We start from the raw sequence: 22859 nt of genomic DNA on the forward strand, positions 1-22859 counted from the left end.
TTTAAAACAAAATTCATATAATTTGTACAAATCCATGGTAAAATATGATAACAATATTCCTAAAATCCAATGACTTGAACATTACTTCTCAACTTCGAAAAATACCTGAAAAAGAGAAAATATCTGAGCTGATGAAAAATAAAAAACATTTCAGCCGTAGAAACAACAGCTTAATCTATCTCTTAAACCGGTGATTAAAATAGAGGGAGAGAAAGAGAATGTGTGAGCGAGAGGGAGGGTGATCTTACTTAAGCAGGAACAAAATCTAGAAGAAGGTTGATAATTTTCTTTTCTTAGGCTGGAAGTAGGGTAGTCTAAGGTTTTTGAGTCTTCTGACAGTATTATAGACATGGCGTCTCAATTTTCTTACTAGGTTTCTTTTTCTCTTTTATTGCGTCTAAAAAAGAAATAATTTTCTTAATTTGTCAGAAAGAAGAAGTTAACAAGAGCTAAGGGCCCTTTGGCACTTGTGACGAGGCCAGGAGACCAAACAGCCAAGAGCTCACATGGCATGAGCTCTAACGAAATTCTAAGAATCAACAGATTAACTTAAAGGGAAGATCAGAGGCTTAATGCCGGTCAGGATTTAAAATAAGAGCTCTGAGTCACGATGTCCTTCTAAATATCAAAATTCATTAAGATCCAATCACCCAGTCGTAAGTTATAAATACTTCATTTTTTCTTATTATTCCTCTACCTTCAGCCCCCCAGATGGTCGAATCAGGGAAAACAACTTTATCAAGTCAATTTGTGCAGCTCCCTGACACGCTTACCAATTTTCATCGTCCTAGCACGTCCAGAAGCACCAAACTCGTCAAAGCACTGAACCCCATCCCCTAACTCCCCCAAAGCGAGCAAATCCAGTACGGTTACGTCAGTCACGTATCCAAGACATTTGCTTATTCTACCCACCAAGCTTCATCCCAATTCCTCTACCCTAAGCGTTTTCCGAGATTTTCGATTTCCCCCCCCAGCTCCCCCAATCTCAACAGATCTGGTCGGGATTTGAAATAAGAGCTCTGAGACATGAGTTCCTTCTAAATATCAATTTTCATTAAGATCCGGTCACCTGTTCTTAAGTTAAAAATACCTCAATTTTTCTAATTTTTCCAAATTAACACCCCCAGCTCCTCCAAAGAGAACGGATCCGTTCCAATTATGTCAATCACGTATCTAGAACTTGTGCTTATTCTTCCCATCAATTTTCATCCCGACCTCTCTATTCTAAGCGTTTTCCAAGATTTTTGTTCCCCTCTCCAGCCCCGTATGTTCCCGGATCCGATTCGAGTTGAAGATGGAGTTTCTGAGACATAAGACCCTTTTATATATCAAAGATCCGATCACCTATTCGTAAGATAAAGATACCCCAATTTTCACGTTTTCCAAGAATTCCGGTTTCCCCCTCCAACTCCCCTCAATGTCAACTCTGCCCTCAATGTCCAACTCCCCTCAATGTCGGGATTTAAAATAAGAACTCTAAAACACAAGATAATTTTCTTAATTTGTCAGTAAGAAGAAGTTAACAAGAGCTAAGAGCCCTTTGACACTTGTGACGAGGCCAGAAGACCCAAGAGCTCATATGGTATGAGCTCTAACGAAATTCTAAGAATCAATAGATTGACTTAAAAGGAAAATCAGAGGCTTAATGTCGGTTAGAATTTAAAATGAGAGGTCTGAGTCACGATGTCCTTCTAAAGATAAAAATTCTTTAAGATCCGATCACCCACTCGTATATTATAAATACCTAATTTTTCCTCTCCCTTCAGCCCCCCAGATGGTCGAATCAGGGAAAACAACTTTATCAAGTCAATTTGTGCAGCACCCTGACACGCTTACCAATTTTCATCGTCCTAGCACGTCCAGAAGCACCAAACTCACCAAAGCACTGAACCCCGCCCCCTAACTCCCTCAAAGCGGGGGAATCCAGTACGGTTACGCCAGTCGCGAATCTAAGACATTTGTTTATTCTATCCACCAAGCTTCATCCCAGTTCCTCCACTCTAAGCGTTTTCCGAGATTTTCGATTTCCCCCTCCAGCTCCCCCTAATGTCAACAGATCTGGTCGGGACTTGAAATAAGACCTCTGAGACATGAGTTCCTTCTAAATATAAATTTTCATTAAGATCCGGTCACCCTTTCTTAAGTTAAAAATACCTCAATTTTTCTAATTTTTCCAAATTAACACCCCCAGCTCCTCCAAAGAGAACGGATCCGTTCCAATTATGTCAATCACGTATCTAGAACTTGTGCTAATTCTTCCCATCAATTTTCATCCCGACTTCTCTACTCTAAGCGTTTTCCAAGATTTCTGTTTCTCCCCCTCCAGCCCCGTATCCGATTCGAGCTGAAGATGGAGTTTCTGAGACATAAGACCCTTCTATATATCAAAGATCCTATCACCTATTCGTAAGATAAAGATATCCCAATTTTCACGTTTTCCAAGAATTCCGGTTTCCCCCTCCAACTCCCCTCAATGTCACAGGATCTGGTCGGAATTTAAAATAAGAGCTCTAAAGCACAAGATAATTTTCTTAATTTTTCAGTAAGAAGAAGTTAACAAGAGCTAAGAGCCCTTTGGCACTTGTGACGAGGCCAGAAGACCCAACAGCCAAGAGCTCATATGGTATGAGCTCTAACGAAATTCTAAGAATCAATAGATTGACTTAAAAGGAAAATCAGAGGCTTAATGCCGGTCAGGATTTAAAATAAGAGCTCTGAGTCACGATGTCCTTCTAAATATCAAAATTCATTAAGATCCGATCACCCACTCGTATGTTATAAATACCTCAATTTTCTAATTTTTCCTCTTCCTTCAGCCCCCCAGATGGTCGAATCAGGGAAAACAACTTTATCAAGTCAATTTGTGCAGCTCCCTGACACGCTTACCAATTTTCATCGTCCTAGCACGTCCAGAAGCACCAAACTCGCCAAAGCACTGAACCCCACCCCCTAACTCACCCAAAGCGAGCGAATCCAGTACGGTTACGTCAGTCACGTATCCAAGACATTTGCTTATTCTACCCACCAAGCTTCATCCCAATTCCTCTACCCTAAGCGTTTTCCGAGATTTTCGATTCCCTCCCCAGCTCCCCCCAATCTCAACAGATCTGGTCGGGATTTGAAATAAGAGCTCTGGGACATGAGTTCCTTCTAAATATCATTTTTCACTAAGATCTGGTCACCAGTTCTTAAGTTAAAAATACCTCAATTTTTCTAATTTTTCCAAATTAACACCCCCAGCTCCTCCAAAGAGAACGGATCCGTTCCAATTATGTCAATCACGTATCTAGAACTTGTGCTTATTCTTCCCATCAATTTTCATCCCGACCTCTCTATTCTAAGCGTTTTCCAAGATTTCTGTTCCCACCTCCAGCCCCGTATGTCCCCGGATCCGATTCGAGTTGAAGATGGAGTTTCTGAGACATAAGACCCTTTTATATATCAAAGATCCGATCACCTATTCGTAAGATAAAGATACCCCAATTTTCACGTTTTCCAAGAATTCCGGTTTCCCCCTCCAACTCCCCTCAATGTCACAGGATCTGGTCGGGATTTAAAATAAGAGCTCTAAAGCACAAGATAATTTTCTTAATTTTTCAGTAAGAAGAAGTTAACAAGAGCTAAGAGCCCTTAGGCACTTGTGACGAGGCCAGAAGACCCAACAGCCAAGAGCTCATATGGTATGAGCTCTAACGAAATTCTAAGAATGAATAGATTGACTTAAAAGGAAAATCAGAGGCTTAATGCCGGTCAGGATTTAAAATAAGAGCTCTGAGTCACGATGTCCTTCTAAATATCAAAATTCATTAAGATCCGATCACCCACTCGTATGTTATAAATACCTCATTTTTCTAATTTTTCCTCTCCCTTGAGCCCCCCAGATGGTCGAATCAGGGAAAACAACTTTATCAAGTCAATTTGTGCAGCTCCCTGACACGCTTACCAATTTTCATCGTCCTAGCACGTCCAGAAGCACCAAACTCACCAAAGCACTGAACCCCACCCCCTAACTCCCCCAGAGCGAGCGAATCCAGTACGGTTACGTCAGTCACCTATCTAAGATATTTCCTTTTCTACCCACCAAGCTTCATCCCAATTCCTCCACTCTAAGCGTTTTCCGAGATTTTCGATTTCCCCCTCAAGCTCCCCCCAATGTCAACAGATCTGGTCGGTATTTGATATAAGAACTCTGAGACTTGAGTTCCTTCTAAATACCAATTTTTATTAAGATCCGATCACGTTTTCTTAAGTTAAAAATACCTCAATTTTTCTAATTTTTAATTAATTAACACATTAACACCCCCAGCTCCTCCAAAGTGAACGGATCCATTCCAATTATGTCAATCACGTATCTAGAACTTGTGTTTATTCTTCCCATCAATTTTCATCCCGATCTCTCTACTCTAAGCGTTTTCCAAGATTTTTGTCCCCCCCCCCCCCTCCAGCCCCGTATGTTTCCGGATCCGATTCGGGTTGAAGATGGAGTTTCTGAGACGTAAGACCCTTCTATATATCAAAGATCCTACAGCTCCTCCAAAGTGAACGGATCCATTCCAATTATGTCAATCACGTATCTAGAACTTGTGTTTATTCTTCCCATCAATTTTCATCCCGATCTCTCTACTCTAAGCGTTTTCCAAGATTTCTGTTTCCCCCCCTCCAGCCCCGTATGTCCCCGGATCCGATTCGAGTTGAAGATGGAGTTTCTGAGACATAAGACCCTTCTATATATCAAAGATCCGATAACCTATTCGTAAGATAAAGATACCCCAATTTTCACATTTTTCAAGAATTCCGGTTTCCCCCTCCAACTCCCCTCAATGTCACAGGATCTGGTCGGAATTTAAAATAAGAGCTCAAAAGCACAAGATCCTTCTAAATATGAGGTTTCATGAAGATCCAATCACTCCTTCGTAAGTTAAAAATACGTAATTTTTACTATATTTTTCAGAATTGACCCTCCCCCCAACTCCCCCAAATAGAGCGGATCCGTTCTGATTATGTCAATCACGTATCTAGGACTTCTGCTTATTTTTCCTACCAAGTTTCATCCCGATTCCTCCACTCTAAGCGTTTTCCAAGATTTTAGGTTCCCCCACCCAAACTCTCCCAATGTCACCAAATCCGGCCGGGATTTAAAATAAGAGCTTTGAGACAGAATATCCTTCTAAAAATCAAATTTCATTGAGATCCGATCACACGTTCGTAAGTTAAAAATTACCTCATTTTTCTAATTTTTCAGAATTACCCCCCCCCCCTCCTCCAACGTCCCGAAACAGAGCAGATCCGTTCTGGCTATGTCAATCACGTATCTAAGACTTTTGCTTATTTTTCCCACCAAGTTTCATCCCGACCCCTCCACTCTAAGCATTTTCCAAGATATTAGGTTCCCCCTCCAACTCCCCCCAATGTCACCGGATCTGGTCGGGATTTAAAATAAGAGCTCTGAGACACGATATCCTTCCGAGCATCAAATTTTATTAAGATCCCATCACCCGTTCGTAAGTTAAAAATACTTCATTTTTTCTATTTTTTCCGAATTAACCGGCCCCCCACTACCCCCCCAGGTGGTAAAATCGGGAAAATGACTATTTCTAATTTAATCTGGTCCAGTCCCTGATACGCCTGCCAAATTTCATCGTCCTAGCTTACCTGGAAGTGCCTAAAGTAGCAAAATCGGGACAGACTGACAGACCGAGAGAATTTGCGATCGCTATATATTACTTGGTTAATACCAAGTGCCATAAAAATATAACAATATATATAATATGAAATTTAGATGACCATATTTAGTTGAATTAGTAATTTGGCCTCGAGCTTTACTGCCATTTGGCCTCGAGCCCTCTCTCTGTCAAATTGGATTTTTATATTGAATTTATGTAGTAATAAACAGAACTTGAACTTGAACTTGAATGTATCCATTTAGTGCTAACACCATCTAGATTAGTATAAAAATAAAATATGAGGGGGGGGCAAGAATTTTTTAAGGTATAAAAAAGTAATTTTCAAAATATAGCAGGAAGGGAAAGTTTTTAAAAATTAAAACGGAGGTTTGTAATGCCCTTCCCTAATTGGCACCCCCTGGAATCTTTATGCTACGTCATCCCGGTTCACGGTGTCAGCAATCAAGAAGATCATATAATAGATATTTCTTTTTAACGAATAACTAAAAATAATTGGAATACATCCTCAAATATCCCCATTCAGTAACAATGTCTTTTTAAGACATGAAAAAAGTTCATAGATTTTTAAAGTTCAGTATCACTAAATCGCTAAAGTTATTATGTAAACTCCAAAAATATTCACGGTTCCTGAGCAACAATTTTAATGTTTTAATTCAAACTAGAAAAATATCTGAAATTTTTAAAATTAGTTTGTAGTTTTGTTAGATAAAATCCATTCACTACGTGATTAAGCTTACAGGTTTGAACGCAACCAGTTATATAATGTCAGTAGGAAGGCCCAAAAAAACGAAAATTTGTAATTATTACAGAGGATGATTCGATATTTTGACAAGGGATTAGAACAATTCAACAACCTTAAAAAAGAAAACCGAAACTTTCAGTAATCAAATATTTTAAAAAGATACAGTATGAAGAAAAGACATTAAATTGCGTAAAGAGCAAAAAGTTTGATTCTTAGTGCATATCATTGTTAGAAATCAGACAAACTTCAATAATCAAATATCTTTGAACAGATATTTAAAAACCTTCAGCAATTCAAAAACCTTAAAAAAGAAAACCACAAGTTTGAAGCTTAGTAGAATTCTTTGGTAGAAATTTGACTTGCTTTAATAATCAAATGTCGTTGAAAAGTTCAGTAATGAAAAGACATTAAATTTCGTAAAGAGCAAAATACTGGCAGTTGCAAAAATATTTGTATACATTTCAACAAAGGATTACAACAATTCAAAAGCCTTAAAAAAGAAAACCATAAGTTTGAAACTTAGCAGATATCATCGGTAGAAATCGGACTTGCTTTAATATTCCCTTATCTTTGAAAAGACCCCAGTATGAAAAAACAGCAAATTGTCTCAAATTGTTTGCGGTTAGAAGACAAGCAACAATGAGAATCCACATATAGAAGCCTGTCGCATGCCGAATGTCGAGGGCCAGCCAACACAGTTTACTAACAATTAATGGGAGTGTTTGTCTTTTGCTATATTAATTAGGACAGTTAGACTTTTTAGAGCTCCAAGACGATATATTTTTCTCTGCTCATTTTCTGTTAATTTTTCACAAATGTTCTTTATTTTCAAACTTGGTACCCACTAGGTACTAAAACTTCATGAAGGCATACAACGATCTTTTAGTTCCCAATTTAAAGAATCAGGATTTTTACTGTTCTTGAATCTTCAAATTTGTTTTATCCTCAGCAACCTACGTGGTAATTTTGATAAGTCGTTTTCTGACGAAAATTAAGGTATTTTGACCCTGTTCCACATGATTGTTTTTGAAAGTTTTTTTTTTCAAAAGGTTATTATTCGATTTTATTTGATGGTTGAACCATAAAAAAAATCTGTTGAATGTAAGACTGATCTTTCTTACTTATATCATAAAAATCAACACTGAATTTCTTATAATTGAATTCCAACTTTTTTATGTCCTTTCCTTTTTTGTGCAATGTCTTGTTTCATAATGCCAACACACATTTTCAAATGTCTGCACTTAGTTTTATCTGCATGTCTTAGCTAATAAAAGCAATTTTTTAGTACCTATAAGATTTATTTCCCGGCAATAAGTTTTAATATTTTGAAACAATATTTATACATACATAATTTATTCTAGTTCTCTACTCTTGTATAACAAACAGATTCCGAAACAATTGTGCATTTGAATACTACTACTACTACTACTACTAATAACTCACTGCAGAATCAAGCCGCCTGAGGCCAACACAGCTACACACGCTCCTCCTCCAATCTAATCTATTCAAGGCCTCCCTCTTTACACCCTCCCAGGAAGTTACCATTTCCTTTGGGTCTTTATTTGTGACATCCTCCCGAAGCAGACGAGAACGACTTGCTTTCCGTGTAGTCCCAGACGGTTGGCCAAAAAGGACAATCTTCAGCAATCTGTAATCCTTCATCTGCATAACGTGGCCTAGCCATCTCAACCTTTCTTTCATTACAGCCCCAGAAATCGGGGTTGAACCACATTTTTCGTACAACCTACTGTTTGAAATATGGTCAGTCAGCCGGGTCCCCAAAACAATTCGCAGGTAATTTCTCTTGAAAACATCTAGTGAATTTTCGTTCACTTTTCAGAGCATCCATGGCCACAGAGCCATATTTGACCACAGTCATCACTGTAGCTTCCAATATTCTAATCTTGGTTTGCAGACTTATCTTCCTATCCTTCCAAACTTTTTTTAACTGTGAAAATACACCCTGAGCCTTAGCTATTCTAGTTTTAACATATTCACTGCTCCCACTGTCTTTACTAATAATACTACCAAGGCAAGTGAAGCTGCCCACCTGATCAATAGTTTCGTTACCCAATGTCACCTTTTCATCTTCACTTATTCCTAGCCTTAGTGATTTAGTCTTCTTAACATTAATTTTCAAACCTATTCTAGCACCCTGAACTCGCAAAACCTCTAAAAATTCATTCATTTTGCTCATGCTTCCATATAATTTGCTTAAATCATCAGCATAATCTAAGTCCAGGAGAGTTTTTCCTCCCCATTTGATTCCGTGGTCTCCAATTGTCTTTCCTGTGCTCCTTAAGACAAAGTAAATCAAAATGACCTATATAAAAGGGGATAGAACACAACCCTACTTAACTCCTGATTTATACAAAACCAGTTGCTAACCTCATTTCCTACTTTAACCGCAGCAGTATTATTCTCGAACATAGCACAAAGCACAAATTGCACAAAGCACATATTCGTAGGAATCTGTTGCAGCTGCAATCATAAATGGAGAAGAGGAAAAAAAGGACAGATTTCCACTAGTCAGTGTCTATTGCTTCTATTTTCCAGTACAAAAATTTCATTATGAAATCTTGCAAGATTCCACGCTAACAGCAAATCCTGTCACAAAGAAGCTAGCCTATGGCTTTGTTTAATCTCTATGCTATTAATTCAAGAAAACAAAAACCCAGAGAAAGTATCCCAAAAATTCATATGCATAGCAAGAATCCATAATAAATAGACGCAGAAATTCCACCCATATTAAATATCTCCTTAAATGTTCACCTTTCAAACAGTGGCGTCAACAACGGCAGTAGGGGGGGGGGGCACGTTATAGATTTTTATAAGTACCTTTTGTGGAGCATTCTCCCTGAGAAATGCCTTTATTTGGAATTTAGGCCTATATTGGAAAAATTGAAAAAAGGGACAAACTTGCTCTTCCTTGACATTGGAAAATACAATCCCCCCCAGCCCTCACAATATATTCGTTAAATTGGCGTCACTGCTTCTAAAACCTGTTCAGTTTCAAAGCCACCTATCTTCAACATAGAATAGCATGTTTATTGCTCATGGGGTATAAATTCCCTTTAACATAAAGCTTTAATTGAAGGAAATTAATTATTTTACTTAAAGAAAACCTAAATAAGACTAACTGGAATTTCTGGGGAATCCCAAATCAGGGAGACCTTTTTTTGGTGTAAGCTAAAGAACAACGACCTTTCTAAACAGAAAGCTATTTTGTTAAATGACTTAATAGAGTGTAAATATATTTACCTAATGGCCTGACAGGTTCATAATTTAAATCCTAAGTCTCTCATGCATTGAAGGTGAGCTTCAATTAAGCCTTGACACTGTTCTTGGCCTCTTTCAATGATGCTAAAAAAAAGATATGGCATAACAGAATGTATTTCAGAAGTTTAAGCTAAATAACCTGCAAGGGCTATCCAGTGACATAAAAGGTGTCCACATGATTACACCAACCATCCCCCATAAACAATTTCCTCCTGGGAAATCCCCCCGCATGTAAAAATCGAGAAGCTAAAACAAAAGGAAGACAAATAAAAAGAACAAAGAAAAGAATAGTTTCTTTTTTTCACTGCAATATTTCTTTTTCACAGTATATATTGTTTTTGTTGCTTGTTTTTTACACTATTCACAAGACGCTGTTCCACATTTAGTGCTCTATCTGTCTTGGTTGCACAGGGACTGGAAGCCCCAAAGGTGTTGCGTTTTTGCAGCATTGACCAATTTCTGGTTCCTGGGTTCTGCTCAACAGCATCTGCTTTACTAATTCATTTTTCTTCTGGTGGTCTTTTCTAAGTGACTGCATAAAGGCCTTTTTTTGGCCTGGGAAAATTCAGAATTTTCGCTTGGTTGAACTAATATAAAACACCAGCCTATAGGATCAGTCCTTTGCTCCCGTTGAAGTTCGGAGAATTGAGGAGTTTTGCACTATCTTTAGGTGTTGAATATTTGTAGCAAACTAAATTCAACTTTGAACTTGTTCTTGAAGAATTCTTAAATGAAATGTGCATCATCTGCTTGAAGTGATATGCCATTTGCAATGCAACTCAGGTATCTGTTATACCTATCTTGCCCTTATCCGACAAATTAACAGAGGTTAACTTCTAATTTTTCACCAACAAGATGACCCACTTTGGTCTTAGCTGCAGACATGGATACTTTTGTATTGAAAGCTCTCCTCAAGATTATGTATCTTAACTTTGACAGAGTCCAAAGATACGCTAATGTCGAGTCTCAGTGAGGCAAAGATGCCCTGCACTTCATCTTGGTGTCTGTCAAGTGTAATTTTTAAGACATCTTGGTCACTTTGTTTTGCAACACTGGCCATACACATGGGGCAAATCCAAACACTACCAAATCCATATCTTGTTAAAGTTTGACGTTTTGTCCCAATTATTTTGTGAACGACTCCAGGAACACAAGGGATGTTTAATTAGAATCAAAAGCTTTTTCTTCAATTACTAGAAAATTTTAGTGCAAAGAGCAGGGTATTGAGGAGGGGACAACCCCTTTCATATACCAAATAATTTTTGCTTGTTTTAAATTTTAACATTGCTCCTTACTTTCAGTTGAAAAACTTGTGTTGTTTTTTGTTTAATTTAATTAAGAAATGAAGTAGTGTATATTTTGTTAGTCAAATGGCTTGGCCATAAGCCTTGTGCGGCTGGTCCTGAGACTGTGTTCACCTGAGAGTAAAGTTGCAAATAATTAGGCTCTGTTAAAAGCGTTTGAATAAGCTTAACTGCTCTTTTTCGACTCATTATTACAGTAAATAGCTCCTTTGAAAGTACTAAAAATATTTTAGCGTAAAGAGCGAGGTATTGACGAGGGGGCAAACCCCCTCATATACGTAATAATTTATGCTCTTTTTAAGTTTTAATGTTGCTCCTTATTTTCAGTTGAAAAAACTTTTTTGTTTAATTTCTGATCGTTTTTACATACTGCATGGGAAATCCAGCGCCCCCTTCATAGAAAATTCTCTTCCCCCCTGAGAAATTCCTCCATGGAGGAATTTAACCCCCTCCCATAGTTGTAACCCCTTGTTGTTTCTCTTCTTTGGAGTTAACTGTTGGAGACACTTTGAATGCAGACGTTTGGCTTAGCAATTGCTATGTTATAGTAGAACTCAGCAGCTCAAGGAAATTTTACATCTGATCTGAGCTAGGACTCCCATCATCGCCATAGAATACTAAGCCCTGCTTTTCTAGAAACTTGGTTGCCAGTATTGATTATCAAATACGTTTTCTATTTCGCAACCAGTGCCTTTCTCTGGCTTGATCATCGACTAGCAATCAAAAGAATGGATCCAGGTATCACCTTATTAAAGATGTTTCCTGCTACCATGCCATCTATGTTTTGGAATCCAGCCATCCCCATGCTCTGTATATACATTTTTCTTGTCTTTTCACGTTCTGACAATTCTCTCTCAACCAATCAAAATGGAACAAAATGCCTTGTTTGTTGACACCAAATATTCAAGCCAGGGAAGAGTTAAATACAAGACTAAACAAGTGTTGGGTTAGTAGAATATGTTAGAACAGTTGTTCTGACTGCTTCAAAATTGGCTGTTGTGTTTTGGAGCACTGAATGCAACAACACTTCCTCTATTGCAGTTCCAGTGGTAGAACTTCTACAGTTGTCTTGGTGAAAGCAAGAGCGCAATTCTTTCATATGTTCATTTTGAAGCAACACAATTGATAGTTGATTTTGTAACCAAATACATTAAGGCACCAGACAGTCAACTTATTTAGAAAATCTAGACAGCATAGCTCATATGGTGCACCTGAGTTATCTTCCTATCTTTTTTTGTCAGTTAAAATTACATAATTTCAGTAATTTATAATTTTGTCATTAGGCTTACTGGCCAAAGAGTTCAAAGTTATTGAGTTAAATTCAATAAACTGAACTTACAGAACTTGGGGCTGAATCCAAGCACCCTGTGACTATATCCTACCGGGGGAGAAGGGAGGGGGAGTAAATTAAGACAACTGTCTTAATTTTTCATAGTGGGGGACATCAAAAACTTAAGTCAACAGGTTTACACTAATGACAGTATCAATGGTGCGATTTTTATTATATCTATCTTGATTTTATATCACACCATGTCTGAGAATGAGAATTTTTTTTCAATTCTTGGAATTTGACTTCATAATTAAAAATAATTTTTTGTTGTTGAACCTATATAATAGTTAGCATATTCAAATTAGTGCCAATTAAAAACTTTGTTCCACTTGGCAGTTTCTTTGAAATTAAGAAGGTAACAAGCATAACTACAACCATGACATGAGATTGTCAACCTCCATTGAAAGGTTTTCAACAATGTTGTTTTCAATAGTGTAGTTTTCATGTTTCCTTGCACTCTACACTCTGGTAATTATACCAAAAATTCAATTGGTATTACCATATGGCACTTTACTCAAGCACTATCACAAATAATTTATAAAAATCACAGACTGCATAAGCTTTCAAATGAGCCCTTAGCCTATTACCTCTACAATCTTCAAGTAGCCTGCTAGCACTGGGAATAAATGAAAAAAAAGGAAACACATCATTGGTACACTTTCAAAATCAATTTTCCTTTTTATCAATTTAAGGGAGAGGGGCAAGGATTAGAAACCTCCAGTCTCAGGTTTCCAATAATAGTAATTTTAATGGTAAGGTTCTCATGATCATATGCCATGTTTGAGGTGTTATAGGCTCTTATTTCTTAACTCTGGAAAATCTGTTTCTATTAATATGCTATGACGGAAGCCATAATATTATAGGACATGAGCATCTTCCTTTTTTTTCAATTTTTTACTTTTGCCATTTTACCAATGTGAAATGCTCAAATTGTTCTGCTCTTTAGAGTCATACCACTAATAAAAATGAACTTCCAGACATGTACTCTACTTCTCAGTAATTTTTTTTCAAAATTGATTCTTAAACCTGAAATTCAGATGCAGCAAATGATTAACTTGCACTAGAAACATGTCTAACACTAAACTTAATTTGGTGATGTGACCACCTGTTGTCTATTGATGGCAATGTTGATACAAATGATGATAATGCACTGGTATAAATCTCAAAACAGACAGCAAAAAAAGTATTCCAATTTATTTGGAGATTTAAGTTCTTAATAATGTCAATAGAACATTTCTGTAGGATAATATTTTCATTGGAGGGGGGGGGGATTTCCTGAAAATATATTTGCTGCATGTTGGGATCCCTTGTGATCTTAAAAAGGATCACAACTTAAGTGAAAACAGATGATTCTTTAAATATTGTATGCTAAAGGAGTAGGCTATTTTTGAGGTGGAGTCACAGCCTATGCAAAAACATTCTGGAAAGAATCCACAACTAGAATTTTTTTTATCAGAATGGTCCAATCAAAATTTTGAGATAGCATCCTGCTTTCTATGGCTGTAATGAGAGAAAGGTTAAGATGGCTAGGGCATGATTTGCAGAAGAATGATGACAGATTACCAAAGATTGTCCTTTTTGACCAGCTGTTTACGGCTAAACAGAAAGCTGGTCATCCATGGTTGGGGTGGGAGGATTTCATAAAGAAAGCTCTAAATGAAATGGAAATTTTCTGGGAGAGTGTAAAGAGGGAAGCTTTGAATAGATTGGGATGGAAGAGGACAGAGCTTAGCTGTGTTGGCCTCAGGCAGCTTGGTGCTGCAGTAATTTGTTAGCAGTAGAAGTATTATTTTGTTCAGAATAGCTGAAAGGCCAAACAATTATACCTTTCAAGATACCACAATCCCCCTGAGAATAGGTCTAAGTTATAAAATCTGCCTGTTGCTTATGTAGCCTATTATAGGGAAGTATACAAACATTTTTTGAGTGGGGGAGATTTTCTGCTAGTGAAACTTTTCATGGAGAGACATTCCCATGGGACATAAGTTTCTAGGGGGTAAATTTCTCATGGGAAATTTTACACAAGGGGAATTTGCTAGAATTCTAATACAGTTTTACTGTAAAGAGCAGATGTTGAGGGAGGGACAATCCCTTTCATATACAAAATATTTTCTGTTCTTTTGAAGTTTTAAAACTTAAAAGGAAATACTATCAACCACAAGTTGTCAACCTAGCTCTTACTATGTTTTATTTCTTGTTTGAATCTCTTTAATTGGATCTTCAAGATAGATCATTGGCAGGTGGTCAGAATTCCTTGAGGTGGCTGAATTAGTGCAATGGATGTTTCCTAAATTTGTGTAGATATATTTGTTATATGGTTTTAAGATATATTAATTTTGTTTTAAACATCTGAAATTCATTCATGTAAGTGTCTTCACCTCAAAGCAGCCCAGTCTTCAAATGACAGCTAGATCTTTCAATCTGAACAGGGGTAGATCCAAGGAGGGGGCACAGGGGTGCACCCCCCATGTCATGGTGTTGGATTTGTGGTTGGCACTGCTTGCTCTGGTTTGGGTCTGGACGAAAGTAATTTTTCTTTGCAATTGATTTTTAATAGTTGAGTTTTTTGAAAAATTTTCAATTTTAAGACTGTTTCTTTTTGCAAACAAGTTTGAAACAAGATTTTAGTCTCTTTGTGCAGTCTTTGTTAGATTTTAGTAATGTCACATACCACAAAAAAGTATTTAATTAAATTTAGGTTTATCAACAGAATCTGTCTGTATTACCACAAAAGCCAACTGCAAGGCAAAAATCTTCATTTTGTTATAACATGGAGGAGAAATTTAAAATCCTAACTCCTTTAGGCTGTCAAAATGATAATTCAGGAGACAATTTCCATTACCTACCTACAATGCATAATTGTTGAAGTTCCCTTTAAATTGTGGGTATTTTTTTGTTCACAAGTTTATCTAAGCAACCTATTATGCCCCCCCTCCCTAGAAACCTATATATATATATATATATATATATATATATATATATATATATATATATACATATATATATATATATATATATATATATATATATATATATATATATATATATATATATATATATATATATATATATACATATATATATATATATATATATATATATATATATATATATATATATATATATATATATATATATATATGTGTGTGTGTGTGTGTATATATATGGTAAAATTCTAGTTAGTTGACTTCTTGCTATCTTGGAAAGGGTTTAGGTTAGGAAAATGAAACTTTCAGGGATGGGTCTATAGGCTAAGGCATGTCCCATGAAGGTATTTTAAAGTACCCACCTCTACTCCTTCTCCCTCTAGAGGGCCCTGAAATTTGCCTACATGACAGGTCTATACTTATTGAAATTTTGACAAATCAACATTTACCTTAATTTTCAGTTACCTTAAAATTACCTTAAATTACCTTAAATCGCACTGGCCGGCGAATAAGGTTGGGTGAACATCCTGTAGATTCGCCGGTTGAGTGATGGAGGTGGAAGTGCGTTGTCTAGTTCCGTTGAGTAGATCCACTGGCCTCCCAGTGTAGTTTCCACTCCATCGCTGCCCAGTCTCGGTCAATTGCTTTTTTGAAGTTGTCAACAGTTTTGGACTGAACTGTTTCTTCACTAAGGGAATTCCACAGTGGAACAGCACGAGTTGAGAAGAAGTTGGAACGTTCTCTCCGTGAGCTTCTTTGTTGCTGGAGCTTCTTGGTGTGGCCCCGGGTGTGGCTAGAGAGCAACTTATTAAAAAGCCCTGGTGTGACACCATTCTCCAGCAGCTTGTGGGTCAGGATTGCATCTCCGCGTTTCCTCCTGTACGTCAGGGTTGGGAGCTTGAGTTTCTTGAGGCGTTCAGGGTACGAGAGGTTCTTACATTTGGTTGGTAGTTTTGTAGCCCTCCGCTGAACGCTCTCAAGGATCATCTTGTCCACGACATAGTGGGGAACGGCAAGAGAGACTCCGTACTCAAGTTGCGGTCTGACCAGTCCTGTATATAGCTTCCTGATTGTCCTGGGAGATCTACTGGTGATATTACGTCTGACAGGAATTGTTACTAGTTGCTTTTTTTTCTGCCTTTAATTCTGAAAATGCAATTCCTGTTTTTTGAGTAGAATTTGAGCCACATCAATGTTTTTTTTTCAAAATTTAGGAAATGTATTTGTATATATTAAACTATGTATAATATATATACATTATACAAAACTTAATATATTATAATGTATATATTGTATAAAACTTTATAAAATGGAATTGAGCAAAGTTATGAAGCTGAAAACAATTTTGTTGTACCTCAATTAAGCAGAAGATCTATTTTGCAAGGTTTCACTTTTATAACACACATATTTTTAAAGGTCAGGGCCCTCTAGAGGGATGTGAATATAGCTAAATTTGGATTCAGGATGTAAAATTCTGACTATAGAGGAAAGTTTATTTCTTAGCAGCCTAAATAGTATGTTAATATAGGCCTAAACCTTGGCCAATTTTCCTAACATTACCAGCAACAAAGATAGCAAAAAGCACCTTGTTTAGAATTTTGCACTTTTTAATTTAGTTAGCATGCTTTCATTAAAGTGGTCAATCACTAAACCAGTTAGACTACTGATCATTTAGCCTAGGTTATGGGTTCATTTGATTTTCATTCACCTTCCTCAACCAATTTCCAAGATAGAAAAATCCCTTCATATATAATTATACAAAATTCTATTGAAGCTAGGCTATTCCAGATACATTCTTCAAAGTAGGCTATCAATTGTTTTTGTCTAGGGTCTAGAAATGCTTGTTTAAGATGATATCTAGTCTACATAACCAGAGTTAGATTTTCTTCTTAGGGAGGAAATGTACTTTACCTTCCCCCCCCCCTACAATACCACCAACATGTAAAGACCTAGCCTACCACATAAAGAACAAAAAATTACCTACCATTTATCCCGTGCTTGTTTCGTTTCAGGACAAGCACAACATGGTTTCAATTTCTTTCCATCAGGACCCACAGGGGCTTCAACGTTCTTAAACTCGCATTCCTTTTTTCCAGGGGACTCCATGGTTTGCAATCTTGAAAATTTCTGCTGAACTCCTTACGTTATATAACTCGCTAATGAAGATGTCAGCATACTTGCACGATTATCATATTATAGATGACAGTCACTGCAATTATTAATTAAGAAATATTTTCTAATAAGGAAATTTTCCTAAGGAAAGTAAAGAGTTAAGCTAAACCAGAGACGGGAATAAATGAAATCATTTAATAATACAAATATAAAACAGACATAAGACTTTATCAATGAGCATATTTTTTTATTTATTTATTAATACCAAAATACGGTAAGCTTTATCAAGCTTGTCGCACTAAACATAGTAAAAAAAAAAATTATTAAAATACTGACAACATAATGCACACATACAAATCTATGAAAAATAACACACTATGAAAACATAAAGGTCATAAATCAACTGATACAAAAGAAATATATCGTCAAAACGGATTGTGATAAGACCTAGTTTGGAAATCTGTAGATGCCAAACTACTTTTGAAAGACTGGACAGTGGTAGTTGCAAATGTTTCCGATGGAAGTCCGTTCCAAGTCTTCCATGCTCAGCTAGATAAAGAGTTTTGGCCTAATCTTTTTTGTAAACATGGTGGGTATATTTTTTGTTGCTGTTGACGGGTACTACTGTATTCTGTAAAAGTGAAGAAGTGGTATTGCCAATGTTCCTAACAAAACGGAATGTATTTATCGTGTCGACTCTGTCACGTCGGAGCTGAAGACTAGGCAACTGTAGTCTCTGCATTCTCTGCTGGTATGGTAGACGTCTCAGGTAATGTATGAGTTTTGTGGCCCAACGCTACACTTTCTTAACTGAATTAAATAAAAAAAAACAAGTTTTTTTTAATGAAAGTAAGGAGCGACATTAAAACTTAAAACGAACAGAAATTACTCCGTATATGAAAGGGGCTTTTCCTCCTCGACACCCCGCTCCTTACGCTAAAGTTTTTTATTGTTTTAAAAAGTAGAGTTGCGAGAAAGAATCAAACTTTAGCGCAAGGAGCGGGGTGTCGAGGAGGAAAAGCCCCTTTCATATACGGAGTAATTTCTGTTCGTTTTAAGTTTTAATGTCGCTCCTTACTTTCATTAAAAAAAACTTGTTTTTTTTTATTTAATTTCTGAAAGTTTTTGAATTAATGCATGTCTGATTTTGGCTCTCCGTACATAAATTACTAAAATGAAATTTGCATATTAATTCTTTTTTTGGCTAAATGGCTTTCTCTTAGTTTTGATCAGACGATTTTGAGAAATAAGGGGTGGGGAAGGAGGTCTAGTTGCCCTCCAATTTTTCGGTTACTCAAAAAGGCAACTAGATCTTCTAATTTTTAACAAACGTTTTTATTAGTAAAAAAAAACGTAACTTAAGAATTAACTTACGTAACAAACGTACATAACTTACGTTACGTTTTATCCCAATTCTTTAAGAATGACCCCTGAATCAGAAAGGCCGTAGAATAAATAGTTGAAATTATTAAAAAAAATTTTAGCATAAAGAGCGAAGTATTTATCTCTTCCTAAATACCTCGCTCTTTATGCTAAAGTATTTTTAGAACCCTTCATATGCGTAATAATCTCTGTTCGTTTTAAGTTTTAATGCTTCTCCTTACTTTCAATTGAAAAAACTTTTTCATGTTTATATTTTCATTGTTTTTTTTTATAGTAATGCTAGGCAGTCCTGCGCCCCTTTCATTGAATTTCTCTTCTTCCATGAAATATTCTTCCAAGGAAAGATCCTCCCATATAGCCCCCTCCCCTGAACCCCACACCCAAACCAAAAAAATCCCCCTGATAACGTCGGTACACTTCCCAGTAACCATTACTGTATGTAAACATTGGTCAAAGTTTGTAACTTGCAGCCCCTTCCCCAGGGACTGTGGGGGGTAAGTCATCCCGAAAGACATATTTATTATGGTTTTCGACTATGCGAAACAAAATGGCTATCTCAAAATTTTGATCCGTTGACTTTGGGAAAAAAATGAGCGTGGGAGGGGGCCTAGGTGCCCTCCAATTTTTTTGGTCACTTAAAAAGGGCACTAGAACTTTTCATTTCCGTTAGAATGAGCCCTCTTGCAACACTCTAGGACCACTTGGTCGATAGGATGACCCCTGGGAAAAAAAAAAAAAAAAAAAAAAACACGCACCCGTGATTTGTCTTCTGGCAAAAAATACGAAATTCCACATTTTTGTAGATTGGACCTTGGAATTTTTTCTATAGGGTTCTCTGATACGCTGAATGCGATGGTGTAATTTTCATTAAGATCCTATGACTTTTAGGGGGTGTTACCCCCTATTTTCCAAAATAAGGCAAATTTTCTCAGGCTCGTAACTTTTGACGACAAAGACTAAATTTGATGAAACTTATATATTTAAAATCAGCATAAAAATCCGATTCTTTTTATATATCTTTTAGTATCGAAATTCCGTTTTTTAGAGTTTCGTTTACTATTAAGCCGTGTCGCTCCTTACTACAGTTCGTTACCACGAACTGTTTGATATTACACCAATAGTAAATAGAAACAGCAATTAATGATCAACCCATGCTTAAAACGAAAGGAAATTACTAAAAACAGGACTAGGGCTGACTCCTCTGGGCCACCTTAAATCCAGGTGTGATATGACGAATCCAGGTAATAGGACGTGACTACCCCATTTAAAGGACTTCTAGTTCATAGTATACGAATCATAAGCATTTATATGCATTAATCCTTTGACATATATAGTTTTTAACGGAGACGAAAAAGTATCTAAAATAGAATACCTGTGGCACAAATGGATAGCTAAGAATAGCTAAATCTGTATTAGCCTTTTCTTCGAAGTGGCCTGTCGATGGACAGTCAGCGGCATCAGCGAAACCTTTCTCATATGCCAACAAAATGAGAAAATCTAGTAGACAATCAATTACAGCACATCCCTGTTAATTCTTTACCAGCTTAAGTTTACAAAATGGTATTTGGAAGCAGCAAATGCAACAGGTGCAGTTTTTTCCAGTTTAAAAGATTATCAGTGTGCTTCAGTGGATGTTGCCAGGGATATCCTTCACTTCACGGGATATCCAGGGATAGACTTCTCTGAAACACGTAGTGCCTTGGCAAGACTAAAACAAAACTTTAAGCTATACTTGAAAACCAAATGAGTCAGCAGTTCTTTATTGTTTTTTTTTTAATGTGATTACTACCTTAATATCTGCAATAGAGTTCTTTTCTTGAAATTAAATAAAAAACAAGTTTTTTTAAACTGAAAGTGAGAAGCGACATTAAAACTTAAAACGAAGAGAAATTATTCCGTAAATGAAAGAGGCTGTTCCTTCCTCAACGCCCTGTTCTTTACACTAAAGTTTGACTCTTTTCTCAACTCTACTTTTCAAAACAGTAAAAAACTTTAGTGTAAAGAGCGGGGCGTTGAGAAATGAACAGCCCCTTTCATATACGGAGTAATTTCTGTTTGTTTTAAGTTTTAATGTCGCTCCTTACTATTCAGTTAAAAAAAACTTTTTTTTTTTTAATTTCTGAACGTTTACGCATATTTTGATTTTGGCTCTCCGCACATGAATAATTAAAACGAAATGTGCATATTAATTTTTTTGGCCTAATGCCCTTCTCATAGTTTTGATCGGATAATTTTGAGAAAAAAGAAGCGCGGGAGTAGGCCTAGTTACCCTCCAATTTTTTGGTTATTTGAAAAGGCAACTAGAACTTTGAATTTTTACGACCGTTTTTATTAGTAAAAATATACGTAACTTACGAATTAACTTACGTAATGAACTTCTATATTCGTATGTTTTTATTACTTATATGAGGGGGTTCACCCCCGCGTCAATACTTCGCTATTTACACTCAAGCTTAAATTTTGTCCCAATTCCTTAAGAATGACCTCTGAATCACAAAGGCCGTAGAATAAATAGTTGAAATTAATAAAAATTACTTTAGTGTAAAGAGCAAGTCATTAGAAAGAGTGAACCCACATATTCGTAATAGTTTCTGTTCGTTTTAAGTTTTAATGGTGCTCCTTACTTCCAGTTGAAAAACCTTTTCATATTTATTTTTTACATTGTTTTTTTTTTTCAAAAAATGCTAATAGATCCTGCGCCCCCTTCATGGAAATTTTCTTTCCCCATTAAACATTTCTCCATGGAAAGTTCCCCCCGCATAGCCCTCTCTTCTCAAACCCTCCCCCAACCAAAAAAATCCCATGAAAGGGTCTGTACACTTAGCCAATAACCATTGCTATATGTAAACACTGGTCAAAGTTTGTAACTTGCAGCCCCTACCATGGGGACTTTGGGGGAGTAAGTCGTCCCCAAGGACATAGTTATTAGGTTTTTCGACTATTTTGAATAAAATGGCTATCTCAGAATTTTGATCCGTTGACTTTGGGGAAAAATGAACGTGTGAGGGGGCCTAGGTGCCCTCCAATTTTTTGGTCACTTATAAAGGGTACTAGAACCTTATGAACCCTCTCACAACATTCTAGGACCACTGGGTCGATACAATCATCCCTGGGAAAAAAAAAACAAATAAACACGAATCCATGATCTGTCTTATGGCAAAAAATACATAATTCTACATTATTGTAGATACGAGTTTGAAACTTCTACTGTAAGGTTCTCTGATACTTTGAATCTGATGGCGTGATTTTTGTTAAGATTCTATGACTTTTAAGGGGTGTTTCCCCCTATTTTCTAAAGCAAGGCGAATTTTCACAAAACAAAATCTCCTTTTTTCCAAATATTCTTAGATTAATCTGATTACATGCTCAATTTCTAAATCAATGCTATTATCAGGCCAAGAGATTTACCAAGAGTGACACGTCATCCCCTCCTCGCTCACCATGCAAAAATGAGAAGTTTCCTTATTCTTATGGATGTATGCATTCCTGAAGAATTTGTAATGTTCAGGATGTCATGCTTGGAATTAGTAATGAGCCATAAGTTGAAAAATTGTCAGAAGAAAACAAGCAGCTCTAGATCAAAAATAACTTTTAAAACATAGTTCTCCTACTGTACCAAACTTTATCATTTAGTTCATGCTACATCAACTTAAAACCCTTAACATGGAACAGAAATTGCCAAAGAAATGAAAGTGTTCCTCCTTCAAAAAAAAATTCAAAACCAATGCCGTGAAAAATTGTAAAACTAAGAATTAAAAACCAAATTTTAAAAAGATCTAAACAGAGATTTGGATAATTGTACAGCTGTCCTGAAATATTTAAGGCCGTGACTAAGTGAATTTGAAAACATCGAGGTTCAAAATTGAAGTTAGGGTAGCCTTCTGTTTTTCAATTCTCTAGAGACCGTCGATTGTCAAAAACCCTTCAAATAGCACTTACTCATTGGCGGAAATAGCAGGTTAATTATACCAGCTTGTCAATCTGGCCTATAGGGCGATCTGAAACGACTCTTTCTGGCAAAAAACTTGTAAAAATTTCAGGTAGCTGAAAATATTCTATGGGACTGTTCGAAAACCGGAAAATATTTTGAAAAATGCA

General features: G+C 36.5%; 1 long non-coding RNA gene across 1 annotated transcript; it reads right to left on the reverse strand.

The window, feature by feature from the left end:
- Positions 1 to 17389, reverse strand: LOC136030969 (uncharacterized). Its single transcript, XR_010618405.1, has 2 exons — positions 17251 to 17389; positions 1 to 105 (listed from the first exon to the last, which is right to left on the reverse strand). It is a non-coding gene; the product is annotated as an uncharacterized LOC136030969 (long non-coding RNA).
- Positions 17390 to 22859: the final 5470 nt, after the last annotated feature.

Source organism: Artemia franciscana, chromosome 1 (genome assembly GCF_032884065.1).
Source record: "Artemia franciscana chromosome 1, ASM3288406v1, whole genome shotgun sequence".
NCBI lineage: Eukaryota > Metazoa > Arthropoda > Branchiopoda > Anostraca > Artemiidae > Artemia > Artemia franciscana.